We start from the raw sequence: 21688 nt of genomic DNA, 5'->3' as shown, positions 1-21688 counted from the left end.
GAGGACGCGATACTGGACGCCAAGGGGACGCAACACTGGCGCCTTATACACGAACGGGCCACTAAAACGCCACATTCTTATATTGTGGGGTGATGTAACGCGAGGTGGTGAGGTGAAGAGAGTTGAGTCGAGGTGAAGTGAGGTGAGTCGAGCTGAGGTGAGGTGGGTTGGGTTGAGGTGAGGCGAGGTGAGGTGAAGAGAGCTGAGTCGAGGTGAGGTGAGGTGAGTTGAGGTGAGGTAAGTTTGTGAGGTGAATTAACGTCGCTTCCAAGATTATTTCCAATATATAGAGACGTACATGCGCGAGTAAGGAGCAATAGCAGCTTCAGCGAGGTTATTCCAAAATCAATTAAAAAGAATTCTCCAAATTTCCCAAAGAGGACCATCTCGAAATAAATCACCCATCCAAAATGGAGGAACTGCTCCATGTACTAAGTATAGGTTAGACCACGAGGACAGTGTCTAATCATTGAAATGGTTATTAAGAGCATATATAGCCCTGATCAAGATAATAGTAATTTCTTTTCTATGTGTTCGTTTCGTTGAACAAAACGCTACAAAATCACAAGTACTGTACAAAAACTAGAATGCTAAGAGTAAGTTTCGTCAGCCTTCAGTGATGGCTTCTCGGGTGCGAATCCCGCTGGCGACAAACGTTTTTCACGAAATTGTTCTATCATCAAGACAAAAGATAGGGAAAAAAAGAAGTCCCGTCATTGCCAAGTGGTTTTTAACAAACAATTCAGTTAGACCACGGTCAAAGACAAAGCAGCCATGGTTTAAATATATCTAAATCATCGAAAAAAAAGAACATCCCCGGGGCTTGACCGCACTTCATACCAAATAATTAAGCAGCTCCCGCCAAAACTTTGGGAAACCCTATTAAATCTCCACAATCACATTTACCAAAAAGGCCAGGTTCCTACATCCTGGAACCATATACCAAAGCCAAAAAACCGGCTGACGAGGCCAACTCATTCAGACCAATCTCTTTAAAACTAAGAAGGCAATGGTCAAACACCGGCTTCAGCACTACTTAGATCAAAACAATATAATAGACCAGGACCAGAGTGGCTTCACCCCAGGACGCTGACGCTCAACCTTAGATGACCTCGCTAGCCTGGAGCAAGATATCAAAACGGGCCAACTGGACCGCCAATACACAGTAGTCATATTCCTAGACTTCTCCAAAGCTTTTGACCTGGTTTGGCACTAATGGGCTAATACAAAAATTAAAAAATAGGACTAAATGGCCAAATAATAACCGTGGGTATCGACCAAAGACAGTCGGACCAGTGTCCACTTGGGAATGGAACACCCCAAGGCAGCATCCTAGGCCCCACACTCTCAACATTATGATAAACGACCTTTTTATCGATATGTCGCGTATAATGTTGGAACACTTTCAAGACCACACTGACAGTAATTTTGTTATATTATTACACTTATTTTGTTTCTTGAAATCTATGAAGATTTGGGCGGACAACCGTACTAATTACTAAGTTTGTCAGGCACCTTAGTGTCTACAGTTCCTGTGCGAACCAATCAGGGATGACCATCACTTCTCTTTTCCTGCCGTGCCTCCTCCATGTTCAGGAGTGTTGGGTTTAATTGTTTGCCATGGTTATCCAGGTCCGATTTCGTGTCAGTTCCGGTGTACCCCTTCTCGTGCCCCTGATGTTTCGGGTTGTTGGGGTTGCACTGGTAGCTTCGGTTGTCGGCAACCTTTTGATCTGCGCTGTCAGACATTTTGATGCAAATTGAAACAAACAGGAAGTAGAAACTATTGAACAAGTGTAAACCCTTCACTGAAAAATACGTTCACATAAGAATGTTTAACTGTGAAACTGGTCTCAAATATAAACCTTTCAAACCCGTTTAACAATACTCTTGTGTGTACTTTTTCTGTTAAATGATACTAAAATATAGACTTTTAACTGATAAACAGTACTTAAATATAGACTTTTAACTGTTAAACAGTCCTGAAATGAAGACTTTTAACTGTTAAACAGAATTTCAATATATACTTTTAACTGTTAAACGGTACTTAAATATATACTTTTATTTTTATACAGTACTTAAATGTAGGTATTTTACGGGTACAAAATAGAAGTTTTATTGATAACCGACACACTATATAATTTACTTTACCTTTATCAAAGATTAATTTATTTATCTATGTAAAAGAATGATCCCAATTATCTGAAATGTCCAAATAATAGTATATAATACCTTTAGTAACAAAATAACTTCCTAACTATTCATGTTACAGATATTACAAGTCACCCACTTCGAACCCCAGAAGGAAATCTTCAGCCAGTTTCCTTCAGTGTTTGCAAGTGGCAACATTAAACCCACCGTCAAACAAATCCAGTGGCCAAATAAAAGATATAAAAAACAATCGGCAAAATATACTAGTGACCAAATAAACCATCATCAAAATCCACCGTCAAACAAAACCAGTGGCCAAATAAACCACATAGCCGAATAAAAGTCACCGTCAAACAAAACCAGTGGCAAAATAAGCCATATAGCTGAATAAAACTGATCGATAAAAAAACCAATGGTAAAAAAAACATATAGCCGAATAAAACTCATCGCCGAATAAATCCAGTGGTCAAATTAACCATCTGGCCGAATAAAAATCATCGTCAAACAAAACCAGAGGCAAAATAAGCCATATAGATAAATAAAACTGATCGATAAAAAAAACAGTGGCAAAAAAAATAAAGCCGATGTAAACTCATCGCCAAACAAAACCAGTGGCAAAATAAACAATATAGCCCGATAAAACTCATCGTCAAACAGAGCCAGTTGTCAAATAAACCATATAGCCCGATAAAACTCATCGTCAAACACAGCCAGTGGCCAAATAAACCATATAGCCGGGAAAAAAATCGTCAAGATAAACCAGTGGCCAAATAAACCATATCAAACAAAGCCAGTGGTCAAAACATCCATCACCAAACAAAGCCAGTGGCCAAAGAAACTATATAGCCAAATAAATCTCATCGTGAAACAGGACCAATGACCAAATAAACTATATAGTCGATTAAAATTCATTGTCAAACAAAGCCAGTGGTCATACAAAATCCATCGTCAAACAAAGCCAGTAACCAATTTGAAACCAATCTCAATAAAATCAGACCTCAGTTCTCGCTGCCGCTAAACGAAGATCTGAGGATAGCCCATTAGGGGTCACGTCAGAACGACCTTTCATCCGACCAATCAGAGCATCGCTTACCAGATTATGAAAGTGACAGTCGTAATGTGATTTTTAATCATGCAACCTCGAAAACTTTAACTCCGAACGATATTTACATACAATCTAGTCCATCAATTAGCCCTTCCACAATGTTCTTTTGTTCAGGTTTCAAATTTGTAATCGAGAATTTGTCAAAATATGTTTCGAAGCGAAGTCGCCAGTTTGAAATTACTGCCTTAAAGCACGAGAAAGCTGCCTTCTGATTGGTCATTCCGTTGGTCGGTCAAAGTTCGCGCAAGGTCGGTCAGACGTGACCCGTAATGGGATGTCCTCAGATCTTTGTTTAGCCGTAGCGAGAACTAAGATCTGATTTTAATGAGATTGAATTGAAACAAAACCCATTGCTGTACAAAACCAGCAGCCATTTTTGTTTATGATCTATCATAACCGTGCTTTAAAAAAAAAAAAAGATTAATTTCTTAGCAACAAATACACGTTGACATTTTTATTTGACATTGTGAAATGGAACCTGTTTGGCAGATAGTCGAGACTTGTCGTTCCCTGTCGTTGACGTTGTAAATTTAGCGATACCATTTACTAATACCGCTAACAAATATGGATGTGAGCTCTTTGAATATTGGTGAAATGTCTATTCCATGCCCAGTTCGCTTCGCTGGAGTGCAGGAAACAATAATCGCACTCAGGAAAATCAGAAAATCGTTTTACTTTTACTTTAAAAAATATAAATAGTCAGATTGTTTATGCATCGTGGATGCCAAGTACACTGTCTGTCTCTCTTGTATCTTGAACATTGCAAACAGAATATTTCATTTCCAACGAACCTCCTCGGAATACATTACGGCATGGTGTTGTAGACTGTTTTCACTGACCAAGTGAACAATGAAACTTAGAAATCATTACGTATTGAGTAAGATTACTATGTCAGCACAAATATAAAAAAAATAACCTTATTTACAGCAATTATTTTTATAGAATATAATTAAGTTATGATTATTCTTTAAATTCGTCATTCACCACAACCCCACTTGGAATGTCACTGTGTGGATTAACCGTTTTCCAGTCTGGATTAAAGGTGTCGTAGTCTAAGTCTACTGGATTATCAGAAGATGCAAGAAACACACGCGGAGGTTATTGGTCATTGCTAACGATCCCAATGAATAACACCTATATATCTAAGATTTTTAAACCTATAGAGGACTCCTTTCTCCTAGAATGAGCAGTGTTACTTACTTTGAAACACGCTTTGTTAACATATTTAGAATAGTGATTAGTGGGTAACTGCGCAATATATTTGTGCACGAAGTGAAAAATGTTCCACCTTAAGTTATAACAATAATAAGATTCAAAAATGTGATTGTACCTTAACGGATATGAACTAATGTTACAGTAACTACTAACAAGACACTTACATCAGCACTCACATGTTTGCAGAGTTAGGTGGACAACGGTCCTCACGTTGAGTTTTGACTAAGTGCAGTACGTATATCTGATTTATCTACCTGCGGGCATTGGGAATTCAACGTGCGCTTTCCGACATGTGCGTATGTGCGTCTGACTGACTGACTGACTGACTAATATAGGAGATTTAACGTGCGCTTTCCGACTGTAGCACATACCCGTGTCGCGCGGACACTTAATATCATCGACCAATCACGTGACCTAGTCTGTCTCCGATCACGCGTTATTTCAATTTCCATTAAAGGCCAGCCAGGGCCCAAATATCATCATAGGCCAATCCGTCTTTAAATCCGTGTACGTCACGAATCGAAACTTTAATCAGCTTATTGATGTGTTTCATGTTCAAATACGATAGTTCGGTTCATGGAAAAACCCACATTGCTGGAAAACCCGACATATTCCTGTAAAGCCACTCCCTACCTTGTGCAGCTGTTGATCGATCATGCATCGTTACCTAGTTACTGTATTTGTCGTCACGCCGAAGACCTGGGTTCGATTCCCGACATGGGTACAATGTGTGAAGCCCATTTCTGGTGTCCCCCGCCGTGATATTGCTGGAATATTGCTAAAAGAGGCGTAAAACCGTACTCACTCACTCACTCACTCACTGTATTTGTACTGTACAACAATACTGGCACAATCACACCAAGCAGAGACGGACGACTGAATGGTTACTGAACAAGGTGCAATACACTGGATTTGAGATAGGAATACACATTACCTTGTTTTTTTAAGATCGGGGCGTGTTAATGTGTCAGGTCTGTACACGACTGCCACAACAGCTACCTTAGCATATCCATCATCCACAATGCAACATTCAGTTAGTTCGAGTTGAGAATCTATTCGAGATATGCGTATTAAAAAAATCATTATCGGATGGGACATCTAGTTGGTTGTTTGGTAATTGTTTAACGCCGCACTCAGCACTATTCCAACTATATGACGGCGGTCTGTAAATAATCGAGTGTGGACCAGACAATCCAGTGATTGGCATCATGGGCATCGATCTACTCATTTGGGATACGATGACATGCTTCATCCAAGTCAGCGATCCTGACCACCCGATCCCGTTGGTCGCCTCTTACGACAAGCATAGGGACATCGGGTATTCGTTTTATCACAAGAACACTAAAAATTAATTAAAGTATGACAGCTTTCCATTTCAAAAGCCTGGACGACCCGGGTGAATCCGTTCTGCCCGAGGTATAACCCAAGTTAACTTTTGTTGACCAATGTTACCTGATTTGCTTCATACTTCGACTGTCCTATGTTTGCCCGAACCCATTGGACCCCTGAAGCTATACTCACTTTCATTTGTTGGTTCAATCATACATGAAAACAGTTTTAAGAATATAATTGGCAAGTTATTGATAGTATAAATGTGATCCAATATGCGTATCGATTGTTTATAGAAGTACTTTAAAATGAACAATGCAACTTTGACGATGATCTTGCATCTCTGTTTGATGGTCTACTCGCTATTGTCGTTTTACATGCATTGAATAGATGAGGTACAAGCAATGAACAACTTGGTAAACTCTCCAAGTTGTGTCTCCTCCTCAGAGTCATGTGTTTTTATATATCTAAGGTTGCATTTGATGCGTTATATTTCGAGTACTGCCCTAAGAACTGAACTGAACTTTATTTACACTCAGGCCGCTATCAGCGGAATCAGAGGTACCAAATTATTTCAACAACATAAGACATATACATATACATATAGAATTGATACAAAAACATCTTGGCCGAGCATGCATGCATATTTATACAGATTTACTAGGGTAGCAATATATGTGCAATTCATTAAGAGGGAGAGTTACTTGATAGGTTTTAACAAAGACATGATGATTTAACAGAATTTGGACATTTTTCTCAATGTTCCTCGTCGTGAATTATTGAAAAGTAAATTCATTTTATGCATATTGGGTTTAATGTAGTAGAATCTGTGTAAAAAATGTTTTCTTTCGTTTTCTAAAGATGGACAAATAAATAATGGAATTCATCATCTATGTCAGACAATTTGCAAAGTTGGCATTTCCTTTCTCCATCTCCCAGTTTCAATAGGTAGATTATGATTACAAGTTAAACTTAAGTAAGACTTGCCAAGCGTTTTCCTGCAGTGCGTTTAAATAATATTCAAAATTAAGGCAATCATTTTTGATGATACTATACATTGTGCCTTTTAAAGACTTATCACTTGTACTGGTCCAACACTGTAGGTTAATGTCATTTAATTTTTCATGGAATAGATGTTTTATGTATGTATGTATGTGGCATTTTTTAAACTTTGTGAAAACCAAATGGAGCTAGGTCCAAGTTCATCAAAAGTTCGTTTGATATATATAATCCATTTATGTTTACATTTGAGATAATTTAGATGATTTCCCGGGATGTACTGTTGCCCCAAAACTTATCATTTTCATTTTGACGATGTTTGATAGATGGAGTCTTCCAAGTTCCCCCATGTACCATGAAATTTGGAGTACAGTTTCTTAATGATAAAAGATATTTTAGGAAACGCAAATGTAAACTTTCTAGAGCTGAGATGTTTTCAAATCCCCATACTTCGCATCCATAGAGGGACTGGTACAACCATACTGTCAAAAAGCCGCAGTTGACATTTAAGTGACATATTTAACTTCCGTCCTTGGCTTAAAACATAGAACATAGCTTTCGTTGCTTGTTGTTAGCTTTTTTTTTTGTTAACGTGAATTTTTAATTTTTTTGAAAGATAACACCAAGGTTGTTATAGGAATCAATTTTATCCAAAACATCCTGACAGGCATCATTTGTAAACACTGGTTCACCAAGGTTGAATCTTGTTGCCAGAAATGTGGTAACATCAGTTACTCAAACCTAAATAATCGAACGTACGTAAACCATGTAAACCATCCGGTGTCCACGAGGTGGATGTTTTGTTTTGCCGGTATTCGCCCTGTTGAAATACCACCACCATCAACTTTTGTATTATAGTAAAACAGTTTTAGTTATCAGGAATGACTAGATGATGATATTAAGGGGTACCCACAAGTACACTTTGCTGAACACTCAAGTAGGTGTTCATACATCATGACATCCCCAGTCCGACCTCGGGACGTAACTCTGCGCAGTGCCCTTGAAGATCCGTTCGCTCGTAACGCCGAAGACCCGGGTTCTATTCCCGACTTGGGTTACAATGTGTGAAGCCTATTTCTGGTGTCCCCCGCCGTGATGTTGCTGGAATATTGCTAAAAGTGACGTTAAACCATACACTTACTCACTCACTTTGAAGATCCGACACTCAAGTCCCCTTCGTAATACCAGACGCCAAGTGAGAATCTAAGCACCATATTTTGACCAATACATACTGGATCCTATTTGTAATATACTTTTTGTGTAGTTGTCTACCGGAAAATTACTCTATTTCATTTCAAATGTAAAACCTTGAAACGTAAATTCTCCCTACCTAACACACAGGGACGGTTCATCACCCCTTGTATTTGCGACTTAAAAAGTAGGCTCGTGTTTGCAAAATCTTAAAAATATAAACAAAAGGAAAGAAAAAAACATTAAGGGTCACAAAAATTCTTTCTCATATATTTCGATATCATTCAATACAAAATCAACTTCAACAAAAAATATTCTTGAAAACTAGAAGACCGCTGAGAGAAGCGAAAGAATACACGTAAGAAGTAACAAAAAATGGCGCTTTGCGAAACGCAGAGTTTCGATTGACGAGTTCAATGAGAGATTTACAGTTTATAACGAAATAATCTTGAGAGAAGAATAAACGGCAAGAAGTCATATTAACTCCATAAATGACCATGCTTCATTATCTTGCCTTGTCAATCTGGAACTAACGTAAAAAGGACGTCAACAGTTTGTGTACGGGCTAGACACATACGATAAAGGGAGTGAATTAAAGGGGAAGTAACTCTTGTATGACAGAAATTCCGTCCAAGTGTTATGTTCACTGTAGAGAAATATCAAGTGTTATTCTGAGAGGACCTCATGTAGGTCAAACTTATTTCCAACAAGTATTTACATGAATGAAAACGAAACTTGTTATAGCATTTATTGTCATGTCAATAAGTTGATTAGGACAATAACAATCAACATTGAACTTTAAACTCGCCAAAACACGCCATTTAAGAGATAAATATTGATATTTGGTGGTTATATTGGATTTATACAAATGATTGAGTATTCTACATACACCATTGGGTATGTTTACCCCAATGTAGAAGTTCAAATCACTCAAATATGTCATCAGAGACCTACAGTGTATTGATAACCTATATCTAGTTATCAATCTCTTGGTGGCCATCTTGGAATTTTGGGCCACCAGGGGGCTCTGGTGACGGAGTTTCTATCTAAATGTGTTAACTATATATGCGTGAGTTAGCGTGCCAATTTATATCCATATTGGTCCAAGCACACTGTTTTAAACTTACAACATTTGAAAGTGTGGAAGATATATTGATAATTAGTGGTCATATTGGATTATGCAAATTAGACAATATTTCCCAAACTGGGATTGCTTGGGATTTTTAGTATGGTGTTTTGGGGACCTTGTAGAAATGCATAGTGCTGAAATAAATTCTGTTGCAATCTGTTCCAAGTTGCGTGGGGGCGGTCGGGTAGTTTACACATCACACAAGTATCTAAATATAGTAACTTCCTGGCGACTGCTTAGATTAAATAGCACTCAGTCCCTGACGACTAATCATTGCCCAAATACAATGCAATGAGCGTCTACCGAATCTCAACAGGAACAATGTAATACCATTACAATCACTGTTAAACAATAGAATACACTGCCATATAACAGCATATATAGACCTTCTCAACAGGATCATCTTCCGGAGCCAGGTCTCGCTACGTAGACCAGTCAAGGAACTCATACATTAACACAACACTGTAGGTAGTTATAACGTATTTATTTTACGTATACAATTTTATCTGCTAAGCATTTGACTGGACAATCATGGCACAGAAGTTTCCTTACTGACACAATGTCACGTGATGTGTCTATATTGTCTGTGCAAGCCAATCATCAGGTGACACGTCATCACTTCTTGCCTCCAGGCTTGCCCCCTCCAAACTCGGGGTTGTTGGGGTTCATCTGATTGGAGTGGTTGCCAAGGTCAGCTTTTGTGCCAGTCCCACCGTACTGACTGGAACCCCCTCCAAACACGGGGTTGTTGGGGTTCATCTGATTGGAGTGGTTGCCAAGGTCAGCTTTTGTGCCAGTCCCGGAGTAACCTTTTTGACCACCTTTGTCAGACATTTTTTTTCTGTAAAAATATATTTTATCGTTACTAATTTACACAGGGACTCACTGCAGATGCTAATAAGGCTTGCTAACATAAATGTCTTGTTTCTCATGACCACCTGTCCTTTACACTGTCCAAAGCCTTTTATTCTTGTTTATATTTTAAGTACTTTAAAGAAATTGCACTTTCAAATTAAATTTCGTTTTCGCACGGCAATTTAATCTGTTCCTGACATGTTATTTATACTGTGTCCGATTCGCAGGGTGATATGGCCAGAAAAGGTTATTAGAATCAAGCTTTGCAACCAACCGAAGAAATAAAATATAATAATAAAGCCCTCCCTTCCCAGCTTGTCACTTTGGAACATTTAAGAGAGACAAAACATTTGTTTATACTGGGCTAATAGAGAAATTACTGCCTCAAATTACTACTGACGAATAATTGTTTGTTTGTTGTTTAACGCCGCTCTCAGCAATATTCCAGCTATATGACGGCGGTCTGTCAATAATCGAGTCTGGACCAGACAATCCAGAGATGGACATCATGAGCATCGATCCACGCAGTTGATTTCTATATGTCAATATGATGACATGCATGAACCAAGTCAGCGAGCCTGACCACCCGATCCCGTTTGTCGCCTCTTCCGACAAGCAAAGTCACCTTCCAAATAAAGTAATGTCATAAGCTGATATCTGGAGTGAGTGAGTGAGTGAGTGAGTGAGTGAGTGAGTTTATTCCGTAAAAGGACCACCGGCCCATCATAAAAGGTACACTGGATTGATCAGTTCACATGTACAGAGAGCGCTGACTTTTACATCAGGGAATCGATTCACAAAGCACCCTCAAGCCACGAACAAGTGGTCAACACTCATCGGAGTGCTGAGAAGGATGCACAAAAGGTTACTGAGGCCGATCATAACCCACAAACGCCCCGTGTATCGGGTCCCAACACGTGCTACACACACTGGCAACAATCAGTCTCACATTGTTACAATGGCATAGTACTACATAACAGGCACATCTTTAAGAAGAGTGTTCCTTTTCTTGAGAGCGAGAATTACATACTTTGCATATCTTCTCATAACATAGAGGTTGCATCTATATACTTGTTTTAGTTTATCCAGATTTGGACATATGCAATAATATTTAGGAAGTATCTGATCCCTCAAATTCGAGTAGAATGGACACTCTAGACAAATGTGGAATTCAGTTTCTATATATGGGACAATACAAAAGGGACAAAGACGTTTTAGTCTTGGTATTGTATAATGCCTGCCTGCCTCTACTAATAGATTATGATTAAGAGAGCTAAATCTAACAAGTGTTGTTTGATAGATGGCTATACCAATACAATTGGTCAGATGTCCATAATTACAATTTCCCTTGACAGAGCAAAGATATTCCGGCTTAAAATAGCATTCTAGATTATTATTCCATGTTTGTTGGCAGATATCTTTACATCTTTGCTTAAAACACTGTATAAATGCATTTATATTTCCAACACATTGCTGTAACCAAACCAAACTATGTATATAGCAATGATTTAACATTAGTCGCCCAACAAGCTTTCTCATTTTCTGCCCTTCCATACTGAAAATCATAAGAACCTTTCATGATAACATTAATCTGTTGTGACAATAACCTGAATCAGAATTTTATAATTTTTATATATAATTCAAAACCTTGATTGATGTTCTATTCACAATACCTCTTGCAATTATGTTAGGGGTGTTTCTATTCAAGTTCAGAACAAGTTTACAGAAACGATCGTGTACATTTTCAAAATCGGGTGAAGGATGAAATCACCGAACCTCTGCTCAATAATTTGAAATTGGCAGTACTTTTGTAAATCAAAAATAGGAAAACAGACACTAGCTGGGACTGTTGAGAATTTTCCCAGTGTTGATTGTAGTATTCTAACTACTGTCCATGCCTGTTGTGCCAAAGTCTTTTGAGCAAGGTACCAAGAAACAGAGGACGATAACTGCCCACCTAGATATTTATAACTAGGGACTATGTCAAATTGTCAATGACAGAATCTCCAATCCTAAACTTTTCATAATATCTAAGTTTGCCTCCATTCTGGAATACAATCACTTTGCTTATTTGAATGTTAATAGTCAATTTCCATTTATCCCAATATAAAGAAAATTGGTCAAAACGTTTTTGTAGGCCATTAGCTGTTACATCTAACAAGATTATGTCATCTGAAAACAACAGAATAAATAATTCCAAGGGACTTAAAGTTACACCATCAGCTCTCTCACAATTGAAAAATTCCACAATATCCTTGATGAAGCATGAAAACAAAAATTACAGATCTATATATATTACGAATTAATCTAAACATTCGACCATTAATACCTCCTTTCCACAAATTATAGAGTAAGCCATTCCTATACACAAAGTCGAACGCTCCTTTCAAATCTATGAAGGCCCATACGTCCTGCCACAATTTGGAGACAGATATTTATCTAATTAATTAATAAACATATTGTCGGAAGTTTGGAATCCCTGTCTAAAACCCGCTTGCTCGTTAGTAATAAAATGTTTAAGAGCAGACCACTTTGTTAGTCTGTTTCAAACATTTTCTGCAAAATATTTGCCTGCTACTTCTAGTAGTGTTATAGGTATATAGTTAGAGGGATCATTTGGATTACCTTTCTTAAAGATAGGAAGTATAACGCCATAACACCACTGATCTGGATAAGAGCCACTTATGAATACTGCATTAAATAATTGTAATAACATGCCAAGACATTTAGAGAAGCATTCTTAAAAAAATCCACAGGTATCCCACTATTACCAGGAGCTTTACCACACTTCATGTCTCCACGAACTTGTACCAGTTCCTCTAGAGTAATAACAGTGTCTAGCTCAATTTCGGGAACAACTGTATTATCTATCAACTCATCACCAATGGAGTTGACAAAGTCATCTACAAATTGATTAAACTAAAAATAATCTGCACTTTCTCGGCTACCCTGAAACACTGACTCGAAATGTTTAATCCACTGATTAACCGATTAAAAGGGGCACAAGTCCTTTCCGAGACTAAAGACCAAAATATCTTAATATTACTTATTTCTAAAGAAGACAAAGTTTTCCCATCAAAACTGATCTATAATGCTGTGATTTAAACTGTTATCGATAATATAAAATGACACAAGGTGAAATGCTATTAATTATTCAACATCAATCATCCAACTTTTTTCAGTTTGTAAACAGCAATACACAGATTACAGAATAGAACTACCCCAAAGATTAGCGTACCCACGTAATAGAAATCATGTTCAGGTAACCGTTACAATTATGAGGTGAAATGGGGTTCAACGCCGCCTTCACGAATATTGCACTTGTACTGTTCTATGCTAGGCTAACCCCAAACCTACATTGCGGTATTCAGGTCCTATGTTACCTGTTTGGAGAGTTGTCGTGTGTCGCAGGTATAGATAGAGTTGTGTTGTGCAAGAGTTCCACAAAGAGATCCACAGTGTGTGTCTGAAAACGCCCCACGAGCACCTTATATATAATCAGCCAACTCGGTTCTAAGAATTAGCACAATAACCTTCACCTTTTTCAAGCCGTGTCCATATATGGGCATGTCTGTCCCTGAATTCCGTGTAACCCTAATAGAGTAGTAATCGTAATGATGAATTCTACCATAACATTGATGAATGCTTGATTCTGATTGGTTAAAAAGAGGTTTCCTTTTACTTGGGGTAATTGCTAACTTACTAATAACACTTACACTTGTTGAATGTGTATTAGAATGTTAATTCAAAAAGTTTGTTGTAGAAATATATTCGTTTAGTAGGGCTTCCACGAGTCCAAATTTTTAATAGAAATGATGGCATGTTCGATTTCCAAGAAATGACCTCTCTCGCAACTTCCGAGAATACTGACAGTCACTCCACAGTGTACAGCACTAAAGCGCTCAGTTCAAAATTAAGATAAAGAGGTATCTATTCCACAATGGGACAATCTAAACATGTATAGAATGCGCAAAATAGTTAACACTTCGTTTTAGAGCGTGTGGCCTTAGAATATTTGATATCAGGATATTTCTTGGAAGTAGACCACCTATCATGGTTTATTCTCAGTAAATGGATATACTTTCAATTTCAATTTCATTTTCTAAAGGCCGAGCTATGTAGGCCCCCGTCCGTGGTTACAGTTGTAGTCATGCATGCTTGCATTGTTCGGTGCGCGTACAGCAACAAGGAAAGCCCTGCTGACGCTGTCACAGTAGCGTCAGGAATCCATGATCCCCTTGATCTGTTGGCTGTTAGGACATTGTAATGCTGAAGTATTGTACACACGTTCTATAGATGTCTATAGGAAGGCTCTTTACATATGTGCTTCTGTATGTATATGACTCGTCTACCAGGTTAAACCTAAAGAAGGTGCTCGAAACTGAACAAAGTGTTTCTTAGTCTCGAAGAACACAATACCCTGAAATCAAGACACGATCAGAGCTGTTTGGCGAAATAATTGTTTAGTATTCGCAGACAGAATACACAAAGTAAGGTAGCTTCACCGTCACACTGATGTCCTGGCTTCGCACAGAATACACAAAGTAACGTAGCTTCACTGTCACACTGAGGTCCTGGCTTCGCACAGAATACACAAAGTAACGTAGCTTCACTGTCACACCGAGGTCCTGGCTTCGCACAGAATACACAAAGTAACGTAGCTTCACTGTCACACCGAGGTCCTCGCTTCGCACAGAATACACAAAGTAACATAGCTTCACCGTCACACTGAGGTCCTGGCTTCGCACAGAATACACAAAGTAACGTAGCTTCACTGTCACACCGAGGTCCTCGCTTCGCACAGAATACACAAAGTAACATAGCTTCACCGTCACACTGAGGTCCTGCCTTCGCACAGTATACATAAAAAGTAATGCAGCTTCACTGTCACACCGAGGTCCTGGCTTCACACAGAATACACAAAGTAACATAGCTGCATTGTCACACCGAGGACCTGGCTTCGCACAGAATACATAAAAAGTAACACAGCTTCACCGTCACGCCGAGGTCCTGGCTTCGCACAGAATACATAAAAAGAAACGTAGCTTCACCGTCACACTGAGGTCCTGGCTTCGCACAGAATACACAAAGTAACCTAGCTTCACCGTCACCCCGAGGTCCTGGCTTCACACAGAATACACAAAGTAACCCAGCTTCACTGTCACACCGAGGTCCTGGCTTCGCACAGAATACATAAAAAGTAACGCAGCTTCACCGTCAAACTGAGGTCCTGGCTTCGCACAGAATACATAAAAAGTAACGCAGCTTCACTGTCACACCGAGGTCCTGGCTTCGCACAGAATACATAAAAAGTAACGTAGCTTCACCGTCACACCGAGGTCCTGGCTTCGCACAAAATAGATAAAAAGTAACGTAGCTTCACTGTCACACCGAGGTCCTGGCTTCACACAAAATAGATAAAAAGTAATGCAGCTTCACCGTCACACTGAGGTCCTGGCTTCGCACAGAATACACAAAGTAACGTAGTTTCACCGTCACACCGAGGTCCTGGCTTCGCACAGAATACACAAAGTAACATAGCTTCACCGTCACACTGAGGTCCTGGCTTCGCACAGAATACATAAAAAGTAACGCAGCTTCACCGTCACACTGAGGTCCTGGCTTCGCACAGAATACATAAAAATTAACACAGCTTCACCGTCACACTGAGGTCCTGGCTTCGCACAGAATACATAAAAAATAACGCAGCTTCACTGTCACACTGAGGTCCTGGCTTCGCACAGAATATACAAAGTAACCTAGCTTTCACCGTCACACCGAGGTCCTGGCTTCGCGCAGAATACACAAAGTAACGTAGCTTCACCGTCACACTGAGGTCCTGGCTTCGCACAGAATACATAAAAAGTAACGCAGCTTCACCCCCACACTGAGGTCCTGGCTTCGCACAGAATACATAAAAAGTAACTTAGCTTCACCGTCACACTGAGGTCCTGGCTTGGCACAGAATACATAAAAAGTAACGTAGCTTCACCGTCACACTGAGGTCCTGGCTTCGCACAGAATACATAAAAAGTAACGTAGCTTCACCGTCACACTGAGGTTCTGCCTTCGCACAGAATACATAAAAAGTAACGTAGCTTCACTGTCACACCGAGGTCCTGGCTTCGGACAAAATACATAAAAGTAACGTAGCTTCACCGTCACACTGAGGTCCTGGCTTCGCACAGTATACATAAAAAGTAATGCAGCTTCACTGTCACACCGAGGTCCTCGCTTCGCACAGAATAGAGAAAAAAATAAGTAGCCTCACCTTCACACTGAGGTCCTGGCTTCGCACAGAATACATAAAAAGTAACTTAGCTTCACTGTCACACCGAGGTCCTGGCTTCGGACAAAATACATAAAAAGTAACGCAGCTTCACCGTCACACTGAGGTCCTGGCTTCGCACAGAATACACAAAGTAACGTAGCTTCACCGTCACACCGAGGTCCTCGCTTCGCACAGAATACACAAAGTAACATAGCTTCACCGTCACACTGAGGTCCTGGCTTCGCACAGTATACATAAAAAGTAATGCAGCTTCACTGTCACACCGAGGTCCTGGCTTCACACAGAATACACAAAGTAACATAGCTTCACCGTCACACTGAGGTCCTGGCTTCGCACAGTATACATAAAAAGTAATGCAGCTTCACTGTCACACCGTGGTCCTGGCTTCACACAGAATACACAAAGTAACCCAGCTTCACTGTCACACCGAGGACCTATCTTCGCACAGAATACATAAAAAGTAACACAGCTTCACCGTCACGCCGAGGTCCTGGCTTCGCACAGAATACATAAAAAGTAACATAGCTTCACCGTCACACTGAGGTCCTTGCTTCGCACAGAATACATAAAAAGTAACGGCGAGGTCCTGGCTTCGCACAGAATACATAAAAAGAAACGTAGCTTCACCGTCACACTGAGGTCCTGGCTTCGCACAGAATACATAAAAAGTAACACAGCTTCACTGTCACGCCGAGGTCCTGGCTTCACACAGAATACATGCAAAGTAACGCAGCTTCACTGTCACACTGAGGTCCTGGCTTCGCACAGAATACATAAAAAGTAACGTAGCTTCACCGTCACACCGAGGTCCTGGCTTTGCACAGAATACATAAAAAATAACATAGTTTCACTGTCACACTGAGGTCCTGGCTTGGCACAGAATACATAAAAAGTAACCCAGCTTCACCGTCACACCGAGGTCCTGGGTTCGCACAGAATACACAAAGTAACGTAGCTTCACTGTCACACCGAGGTCCTGGCTTCGCACAGAATACATGCAAAGTAACGCAGCTTCACTGTCACACCAAGGTCCTGGCTTCGCACAGAATACATAAAAAGTAATGTAGCTTCACCGTCTCACCGAGGTCCTGGCTTCGCACAGAATACATAAAAAGTAACACAGCTTCACCGTCACACTGAGGTCCTGGCTTCGCACAGAATACATAAAAAGTAACACAGCTTCACCGTCACGCCGAGGTCCTGGCTTCACACAGAATACACAAAAAGTAACGCAGCTTCACTGTCACACCGAGGTTCTGGCTTCGCACAGAATACATAAAAAGTAATGCAGCTTCACCGTCACACCGAGGTCCTGGCTTTGCACAAAATACATAAAAAATAACATAGTTTCACTGTCACACTGAGGTCCTGGCTTCGCACAGAATACATAAAAAGTAACCCAGCTTCACCGTCACACCGAGGTCCTGGCTTCGCACAGAATACATAAAAAGTAACTTAGCTTCACCGTCACACTGAGGTCCTGGCTTCGCACAGAATACATAAAAAGTAACCCACCTTAGGGGAAATGAGCTCAAGTAAATACAGAAACAGAGGGTCTAAAGTTGCCACAGTGTTAGGCCCGAAAGTCTATTTAGGATTTAAATTGTGATTAAGGAAGTAGAGGGTAGAGAGAGAACAAGATAACAAATCTTAACAAAACCTACCTGCCAAACAAGTGCTAGTTCATTCGTATCCGTAATCCGTCACAAACTGTGATGAACGCATAGTGTGTTCGATGAAGGAAATACAGCCCTTCAGATCTGTGTTTACTGAATACACCTTGACCTATGTTCAGTGATATAATATTGAAGCTACATGGCCGCCCATAGTTTCGAGGAAATGTCCTGGCTACAAGTTGATTTTGAGAGCCCGGGCCAAGTCGGACCGAACACTTCTGACAGAGATTTTCTTAAGAAAATTCAGTAAAAATGCTTCACTTTGAGCACCTTGTGTACCGTGACATTATAAAGTGGTATATAGGTAGATATAACACTAATCTATAGATGTAAACACATTTGAAGATACATCTGTGTGTTAATTGTGATTTTGACCGCCCGGGCCAAGTCGGACCCAACACAAGCCAAACACTTCTGATAGAGACTATGTTGAGAATGTAGAGGGAAAAGGGCTCACTTTGAGCCCCTTGTTTTCTTTAAGTACATCGATCTGAGGCACTATAAAGTGGTATTTAGGTAGATGTAATACTAATCTAGAGATGTGAATCCATTTGATGATACATCTGTGAGGTTTAAGTTGCTTTTGAGAGCCCGGGCCAAGTCGGACCGAACGCTTCTGACATAGATTTTCTTAAGAAAATACAGTAAAAATGCTTCACTTTGAGCACCTTGTTTTCTTTAAATACGATGTACCGTGACATAATAAAGTGGTATTTAGGTAGATTTAATACTAATCTAAACATATGAATCCATTTGATGATACATCTGTGAGGTTTAAGTTGATTTTGACCGCCCGGGCCAAGTCGGACCGAACACTTCTGACAGAGATTTTCTAAAGATAATACAGTAAAAATGCTTCACTTTGAGCATCTTGTTTTCTTTAAGTACAGCGATCTGAGACACTATAAAGTGGTATTTAGGTAGATATTATACTAGTTTATAGATGTGAATCCATTTGATGATACATATGTGAGTTTAAAGTTGATTTTGACAGCCCGGGCCAAGTCGGACCGAACACCTGTGTGACTGTTGAGAGTGTAGGGAGAAGAGGTCTACTTTAACCAACGTGTCTGCTTTAAATACGACGATCAGTGACATTATAAAGTGGTATTTACTGATATATAGAACGTTCCTATAAATATAAACACTATGCGCACAGATGGAACGTTGTATCACGATAGCTAGAAGTATTTGATACGTTTCAAATCTTATTTCGTTTAACGATTGCTCTTTTACATGTTACCAAGATCAGCGACGCTTACACACTGCTCCATTTTCTGGTTTTCAAGCGATTTACTCCGAATAACTTATTCATGGTGCACTTTTTTGTTTGGTGATTGTTCATTAATGTCATATGTGTATGTTGCATCAATAATATGTAGGTATGGTCGCCGATAATGAAGTAATTAGCCAGTAACACTTTGGCCCGTCTTGGCTGATGAAAGAATGGGATGACGTGATTTGCAAATATGTTATTCCTGTAGTAAAGGGCATTAACTCTTCCACGACAAACATGGAGCTCTTTTCGATGGTTATGACTGATGCCGCCCCACACCATGACACTCCCTCCCCCCCCCCCCCCCCCCCCATCGATCTGTCTGTACAGCGCAGTCATTGTGGTAACGTTCTCAACGTCGACGCCACACTCGCAGTCGACCGTCAGCATTCCGTAAATGAAAACGGGACTCATCAGAGAACAGTACACCATGCCACTGCCGCAATCTCCAGTGACGATGCCTTTCGACCTCACGCAGACGTTCGTTTCGATGTCGATCAGTGAGTATGGGTCCAACATATGGACGTCGAGCACGTAGCCCAGCAGCGCTGATCAAACCCCGTCGGCCTTGTACGGTTGCTGCAGTCCTGGTAGCCGACGAACAATATGGCGATCCTGACGTGGTGTAGTTACACGACGTTGACCCGGACGTGGTCGACGTGGTTCCTGTCTGCTGGTATCTACTCAGTAGCCTGAGAACTGTTGAATGATTGCATTGAAACCGTTGTGCCACGACTCAACTTGACGTACCAACTTGAAGCATGCCCAAGGCACGTTCACGTTCCTCTGCTATTAATCTTGGCATTTCTTGTGTCAGTACCCTTTACGTATGCAGCAACAAGTGATTTGGCTTTTAAAAGTCTGTCTTTTATAGCCCTATTCTGCATGCTTCCCGTGAAACAAAACACGTTTTCCATGATGCGCACGCAATTTGTTGCGTTTGGGCGTTGCCGCTCACAAAAAATTTAGGAATGTGTTTTGACGAGCTGTTCTTCTTCATGCTTCGTCCAGAACGTCGTATATTACTCATTCAATTATATATTTTCATATGACATAAGCCCGGATACAAATACATCCATTTTCATGGTGGTGCGTTTTCAATGCTGTTCAGTATACATTTCAGAGTATACAGTGAGAGAGAAACATTATAATACTAATACGCTAATTTGCCAGAACAGACTGAAAACTCTGATACTGACTAGTATGCTGATGATACGGCCGTCTGTGTACTGGATTCTCCGATCACTCCAGAAGAGAGACAAGAAGCAATCTATAAGCTAAGAAATTCTAAGTCCTCAGGGCAAGATAACCTTATCTCAGAATTTTTCAAATCCTGCTCCGATATATTGTTGCCATACATGGAATTGTTGTTTAATGTCATTTTTGAATCATCATATTTCCCTGAATCATGGAGTACAGGTATCATAGTCCCTTTGTATAAGTCAGGTGATAAGTCTGATCCTAATAATTATAGAGGTATTCCTCTTTTAAGCACTTTAAGTAAACTTTATACATCAGTTCTTAATGCAAGATTTGTATTTTGGGCAAATTCGTACGACAAAATTAGGGAGTCGCAAGCGGGATTTCAAAAAGGATATAGCACAATAGATAATATTTTCATTTTACAAACTATTATTCAACACTACCTTTGAAAAAGCGTGGTAAGTTTTATGCGCTTTTTGTGGACTTCAAAAAACTTTCGACTTTGTTAATAGATCTAAATTATGGTTTATATTAAAATACAGGGGAGTTTCACCCAAGATGTTAAATGCACTTGAATCTATCTATAGTTGTGTGAAGGGATGTGTTAAATCAAATAACATATTATCTGAAAGTTTTGATTGCCCTTCGGGCCTCAGGCAAGGCTGCGTGTTAAGCCCCTTCTTATTTTCTATTTCTATAAATGAGCTCTGCTGAACCAATAGAATCTTCATGTGCGCCAGGGGTGCTACTGCATCCTGATAACATACAGGTATGTTTGCTGTTATTTGCAGATGATATCGTCCTTTTTGCAGATACTGTCTATGAACTACAAAAACGAATTAATGTTTTAAGTTCTTTTTGTGATAAATACCACCTGTCTGTTAACTTAGCAAAAACTAAAATCGTTGTTTTTAAAAATGGTGGAAGTTTATCAAGAGTCGAAAAGTGGTACTTTAACCAGCACCAGCTTGAATGTGTTTCATGTTACAAATACTTGGGATTGTTATTCTCTAGATCACAACTGTTGTCTGCTCATGTTAATAGTGCATCAACTCAGGCAAAAAACGGTTCTGTGTGGAAGTATTAAATCATTATATATGTGAAATCCATTACCTCATGATCTACTTTTTAAAATCTTTGATTCCAAAATGAGCCCAATTCTGTTGTATGGCTCTGATGTTTGGGGTGTTCATAATTACGAAGAAATAGAAGTTGTACAAATGTTTACCTGTAAAAAGATTTTTATGTGTTAAGCAGTCATCCGCAA

The 21688-nt window shown here is 39.7% G+C and overlaps 1 long non-coding RNA gene across 1 annotated transcript; it reads right to left on the bottom strand.

The window, feature by feature from the left end:
* Positions 1-9588: 9588 nt before the first annotated feature.
* On the bottom strand, positions 9589-16092 carry LOC124118935. The gene is made up of 2 exons (XR_006858557.2): positions 13358-16092; positions 9589-9960 (listed from the first exon to the last, which is right to left on the bottom strand). It is a non-coding gene; the product is annotated as an uncharacterized LOC124118935 (long non-coding RNA).
* Between the last annotated feature and the right edge of the window lie 5596 nt (positions 16093-21688).

This window comes from Haliotis rufescens, unplaced genomic scaffold (genome assembly GCF_023055435.1).
Source record: "Haliotis rufescens isolate VD_foot unplaced genomic scaffold, xgHalRufe1.0.p SCAF_20, whole genome shotgun sequence".
Lineage (NCBI taxonomy): Eukaryota > Metazoa > Mollusca > Gastropoda > Lepetellida > Haliotidae > Haliotis > Haliotis rufescens.
This window is presented reverse-complemented; position numbering and strand designations above follow the sequence as displayed.